Below are 6000 nucleotides of genomic sequence, written 5' to 3' on the forward strand. Positions count from 1 at the left end.
AAAAAAACCACACAGCAGAGGAGAGAGCTTAGTTTTGATTCTGGAGCCCTGAGAAGTAAACACACAGAGAGGAAGAACACAGAGGAAGAGCGGCAGCTCATCAGACAGGATCCTGCAGCCCCAGAAGAGTATGAGCCTGATAGTTTACAGCTGACCTTGTGAGGAGAGTAGAGCAGCTGAGCCTGCAAAGATACAAGGCCCAGGGAGAGGGACAAGCCTTATACTAATCTACAGCTGAGAAGGAAGGAGCTGGGACCACGGAGCCTTAGGAGGAAGAGGAAGGCTGAACCCTCACAGAGACGGCAGCCATCTTGCTCCAACATGTGGCAACAGACTTTGGTGAGGGATGTAACTTGTGCTTTATGGCCTTATGACTGTAAGCTTCTAACCCAAACAAATACCCTTTATGAAAACCAACTGATTTCTGGTACTTTGCATCAGCACCCCTTTACCTGACTAATACAGTAGTTAAGGGAATGCAAATCACAACCACAATGAGAAATCACTTCACAACCAATAGGATGACTATAATTTAAAAAAAAAATAGGAATAGGTGAAGATGAGGAGAAAAATGAAGCCCTCATCCATTGCTGGTGGTAATATAAAATGCTGCAGTCACTGTGGAAAACAGTTTGATGGCTTCCCCGAAATGAAGACATAGAGTTGCCACATGACCCAGCAATTCCACACCTAGGTATAAACCCAGCGGGACTGAATACACATGTCCACACAAAAACCTGTGTTCAAATGCTCACGGCAGCATAACAGCCAAGAACCAGGAGCCACCCAAATGTCCACCAGCGGATGAACGGATAACCAAAATGTGGTGCAGCCATAACATGGAACATTATCAAGCCATAAAAAGAATGAATACTGATAAATACAACAGGATCTAAATGAAAGAAACCAGACCCCAAAAACCCTCATGTTGTATGGTTCCATTTATAAGAAATGCTTTCTCCGGCGATCCCGGCCAACGCACCCAACTGTCCGTCCCCGCGGCGCTGCACAGATGGCCAGGTGCGGCCCGTCCAGAATGGTTCTGCGTACTGACGTCACCTTCCTTTTGCATTCCCTCGTTCCCTGCTTGCTGACTGGCACATAAGGAACCTTGAGAGAAGATGCCTGATCCCACCCCCACTGGCTCAGCTGCTTCTGCCTCGGTTTCCCCTTCTGTAAAATGTGTATAATACCCTGCCTCATAGTCCTCTGGTGGAGATCGGAAGAGATCATGCTCACAAAGCATCAGACCACTGCCAGGGACAACGGGCTCGACGGCAGCTGCCCTCCCTTATCATGTATTAATATTCACCTGAGCATTCAAAGCGGGAGGCTAGGGGCACACTTGATGCCTAAGCAGCCTCCTTCTGTTCTGTCTCCTAACAGGTATTTGCTTCTCTCCAGTGCCCCAGGTAGGGTCGGCACCATCGCTCACCTGGATCGCTGTAGTGTCCACCCCTAACCCGTCCCCGCTCCTCTAATTTCGCTTCCCTCTAACTCATCACCCCCTGCAGCCAGCGTTAGCCTCTGAATGAGCGGAGGTCACTGTGCTCCCTCGGGGGAGCCCTTCACGGCCTGCAGCCCGCCTGCCTCTGCAGGCTCCTGCCCGCCCTGCGCTTGACCGACCCTGAGCCTGCTGAGCACGTGGTCTCTCAATGCCCTTCCAGGCCTTTGCCCTCCCGTTCCCAGGACCCTCCTCCTCTGCTGCTCTGTGCTTCCCCCTGGCCAGCCACGCCCGGCTCCCACCCACCCTGGTTTAGGGCCCCCTGCCAGGGATTCCTCCAGAGCCCCTCACTTACTGAGCCTGTTGGGGTGCCCGGCTGGACCATAGGCCCCTAAGGGTGAGGCCGTGAACTCCTGTGGTCGAGGTTGAGTCTGAGGGCCAGTGCCATGCTCAGTACATAACAGGCGCTCAGGAGGGAAGTGGACAGAGGGGGGACTGGAGGCTGGGAGTGGTGGATGGAGGGGGGGAGCAGAAGGCTGGGGGCGGTGGATGGAGGAGAGCAGGAGGCTGGGGGCAGTGGATGGAGGGGGGCAGGAAGCTGGGGGGCAGTGGATGGAGGGGGGCAGGAGGCTGGGGGCAGTGGCTGGAGGGGCAGGAGGCTGGGGGGCGGTGGATGGAGGAGAGCAGGAGGCTGGGGGCAGTGGATGGAGGGGGGCAGGAAGCTGGGGGGCAGTGGATGGAGGGGGGCAGGAGGCTGGGGGCAGTGGATGGAGGGGCAGGAGGCTGGGGGGCGGTGGATGGAGGGGCAGGAGGCTGGGGGGCGGTGGATGGAGGGGGCAGGAGGCTGGGGCGGTGGATGGAGGGGCAGGAAGCGGGGGCGGTGGAGGGAGGGGGGCAGGAGGCTGGGGGGCGGTGGATGCAGGGGAGACAGGAGGCTGGGGGGCAGTGGATGCAGGGGAGAGCAAGAGGCTGGGGGTAGTGGATGGAGGAGGGAGCAGGAGGCTGGGGGGCGGTGGATGGAGGGGGGCAGGAGGCTGGGGGTAGTGGATGGAAGGGGGAGCAGGAGGCTAGGGGTGGTGGATGGAGGGGGGAGCAGGAAGTGGGGAGGGTGGAGCATGGAGGGGGGCAGGAGGCTGGGGGCAGTGGATGAAGGGGGGCAGGAGGGGAGTAAAGTGGATGGAGGGGGGGCAGGACACTGGGGGGCAGTGGATGCAGGGGTTGAAGAAGCAGACTGGGAGGCAGGAAGTTGACTCTCCGGGGCCTTGGACTTGACCCTGAGGTCGTTTCTCCTGGACTTGTGGTCCCCACATTGACTGCTGTGCTCGGAGCTGGAGGGGCCCCACATTTACCACTTGGGCCCTGAGGTCGTTTCCTTGGGTGCCTGGGTCCTTGCACTGGAGACGCTCTCCGGCCCGTTCCCTCCACCCCAGCCTTGCCCGCACGGGAGCTGCACCATCCACCGTGCTGGGGAAGGACCCGGCTCTGAAATCTCCCGAGGGAATTTCCAGCTTCCTTTGACCTCCAGTGTGTCCTTCCCGGGCCCACAGACGTTCTCCAAGTCCAGCGTTTCCCCAACTCCACCGCCCTGCAGTTACCCGCGCTCCAGCGGCAGTGGCTGGACTGTTCCGGGAAGAAGGTGAGGGCAGGGATGAAAGTCAAGAAGCTTCCGGTCACTTACCTCACGCACATTCACTGCGCTCAAGCCAGTGCTGTGTTATCTCAGATCCCCGCCGAGCGCCCCGACGGCCTGTGCCCCCAGCTTACAGCCCAGGAAACCACGTTCCTCCTCCACAAGATTTTCCACGCCTTCCGGGTTCCTCTGAAAAGGTGCAAGACCCCAGAGGCGTAGACCTGCCCACGCAGCCCACAGAGCCACGTCCTGTCTTCCTCTCCTCGTTTGCTGGGTGTGAAGTACGTGGGCGTGCATGCGTGTGCATGTGTGTGCATGTGTGTGTTCTCCTAGCCCTTAGAGTGGGTCTTGAGTGAGGGCACAAACATACTCACCTGAGCACGTGCTCGTCACATCCTGCCCTCTTTCTCCTAATGGGGAAACTGAGGCTGATGGTGCTGCTGCCACAGAGCTAACACGTGGCTGTACCAGGACCAGAGCCCAGGCAGTGTGACTCCAAAGTCATTCCTCAGTGCTCAGCAAGTCACCCGTTCATTTCCTCCTTCCTTCATCCTGCACTTTATTGAGTGCTCGCAATGGGCCAGTTGGAGGGCAAGGCCCGGTGGGAGGTGGGCGGAGTGAACTGGCAGGCCCTGGGGGAGTGGGCAGAGAGGACAGGCAAGGCCGATGGGGGGGGAGGTGGGTGGAGTGAATAGACGTGGCCCTGGGGAGGTGGGGAGAGAAGGGCGGGGTTCTTGGGGGGGGGGGAGAGTGGACGGGCGGGCCTGGGGGGCTGGGCAGAGCATGTGGGGGAGGTCCTCGAGGGTGGGCAGAGCGGGGCGGGGCTCTTGGGGGGGTGGGCAGAGCAGTCGGGAGGCCTTGGGGGGGCGGTGGGCAGAGCGGACGGGCGCGCCTGGGGTCTCCAGCCTCCTGGGGGGATTCTGCGCGACAAGAGGAGGCACGGAGAGCCTCGGAGGGAAGCGCAGGGCAAGGACCCCTGGTAAAACGTAATTTTTCATGCACGACTCTACTGAAAACAAGGCGGAGCTTATTCTCCATGAGGCCTTAGATACTCCGCGCTGAGACATGGCGCTCCCGGCGCCACTTCACGCCAGACGCGCACTGCAGTTCAGGAACAGAGCGAGAGCCGGGGGAGGACCCCAAGTCTTCGGTCGTACTTTTTTGTGTGGTAAAAGACACGCATAAATCATTTAACCATTTTCAAGCACACGGCTCCGTCCGGCACGTCGGTGGCGGCCTGTCGGCGCCCAGCGCGAGCCAAAACCCTCGGTCAGAAGGAGGGCCCGACCCACCTGCAGGGCGCCCCCGGCCCGCAGGCCAGCAGATCAGGACCGCCCCCCGGCTGCAGCCCCGGGACCCAACCCGGGTGGCCTGCAGGTGCCGGGTCCAGGAAGCACGACCGGCACAGGCTCGGGGTGGAGCAGCGCGTGCTGTGGAGAGAGGAGAGCAAGGCCAGCTGCCCAGGACCCTGCCCCCTGCCCACCCGGATGGGCCATGCCAGCGGGCAAGGCCGGGCGTGAGAAGGGCCACGGAGCCAGACTGCCAGGGAACGGCCCCAGGCCAGCATCTGCCCTGGCACGAGCTTGACCTCAAGCAGCCGGGAAGGGGTCCCCCCATTTACCACTGTGCTTGGACAGGAGGGGTCCCCACGTTTCCCACTTGCTCAGACCCAGAGGGAGTTCCTACATTTACTACTGTGCTGAGAGCTGGGTGGGAGTCCCCACATTTACCACTGTGCTCAGAGTTGGGTGGGAGTCCCCACATTTACGACTGTGCTCACAGCCGCGCAAGGGGCCCAGCCCAGGGCCTGTTCGCGGGTCTGGGGAAGGCGGCGGGCTCAGGCCGCCCCACGAGGAAGGAGGCCTGGAAGGCCACGACCCGTCTTCAGGACGTTTCCATCGCCCCCAACAGAAGCGCGCGCTGAGCAGAGACGCCCCTCTGCCCTCTCCGCAGCCTCTGGGAGCCCCTTTTCAGGTATTTCAGGTAAGAGGACTCACAGTGTTTGTCGCTCTAGGTCCCTCACTGCCGGTCACTGCTGCCACCTGCCACAGGAGCCGCGTTCCTGCACGTTCTGCTGAAGCCTGGCAGGACGGTGGCGCTCGTCCCGCGGCTCGGGGCCTCCTTGAACGTCGGGCTCGCTCACCCCAGTCCCGCCCGCCGCCCCGTGTCGCTTCGGCGTCGGCTGCGTCACCGTCCGCGGGCGACCCTGCTCCGGCCCTCCCCACAGTTCCACGCCGCGAGGCTTCGGGACGCACGGAGGTCTGTCCCTTTTCCCCAAGCCCCGAGTTACCCCTTCTTTTTCCTCTCCTCTCCCAGCCCTTCTCCCTCCAACCCCGCCCCCTGCACCCAGGCGGCGCGCGCTGGAGCTCCCGCTCCCGCTCCTCTCCCCGCGCCCCGGCCGCCTGCACCGCGTTTCCCCAAAGCGCCGGCGCACACCAGCCTGGCGCCCCGCGCCCAGGAAACGCCTCCAAGGCAGACGCCGCGGGCCAAGGGCAGGGGTGGCCCCGAAGGCGCCCGGGTCGATCTCACAGGCCGGGGGTCCCCCGCGGGGTGGAGGCGGCGGAGGAGCGGAGCTGGCCTCCTCTCAGGAAATGAGAGCCGCAGCCTGTGGTCACGCGAGGGTTCTGCCCAGAAGAGGGAGCCGGGCCAGGGGCGGAACCCCAGACCCTCCAGCAGGGCTGGGGCTAGGGGCGAAGCTGAAGGCGTGGCCAAAAACTCAGGGGTCGAGACAAACTATTTTAATGCAATGTTTTAAAAGGTCAAATGAAAAAAAAACATTTAAAAAAAGTGTACGTGTTAAATAAAGAGCACATCCCCTCCAGCACTGTAGGACCTTATCTCTGGGGAGGGGCATGGAAGGACCAGTTTCATCCTCCCCGCGTCTCCTGCAGCTGCACTCATCACCCTTTGGCTGGTTCTACACGAT

The 6000-nt window shown here is 61.3% G+C and overlaps 1 long non-coding RNA gene across 1 annotated transcript in view; it reads right to left on the reverse strand.

Moving 5' to 3' along the window:
- LOC139437327 (uncharacterized) overlaps window positions 1-5760 on the reverse strand; it is a 29412-nt gene extending 23652 nt beyond the window's left edge. Inside the window, exon 1 of the long non-coding RNA XR_011647100.1 lies at window positions 5072-5760. This is a non-coding gene — a long non-coding RNA (uncharacterized lncRNA). The remainder of the gene's footprint in view (window positions 1-5071) is intronic.
- Window positions 5761-6000: the final 240 nt, after the last annotated feature.

The sequence above is a fragment of the Dasypus novemcinctus genome, chromosome 22 (assembly GCF_030445035.2).
Source record: "Dasypus novemcinctus isolate mDasNov1 chromosome 22, mDasNov1.1.hap2, whole genome shotgun sequence".
Classification (NCBI taxonomy): domain Eukaryota; kingdom Metazoa; phylum Chordata; class Mammalia; order Cingulata; family Dasypodidae; genus Dasypus; species Dasypus novemcinctus.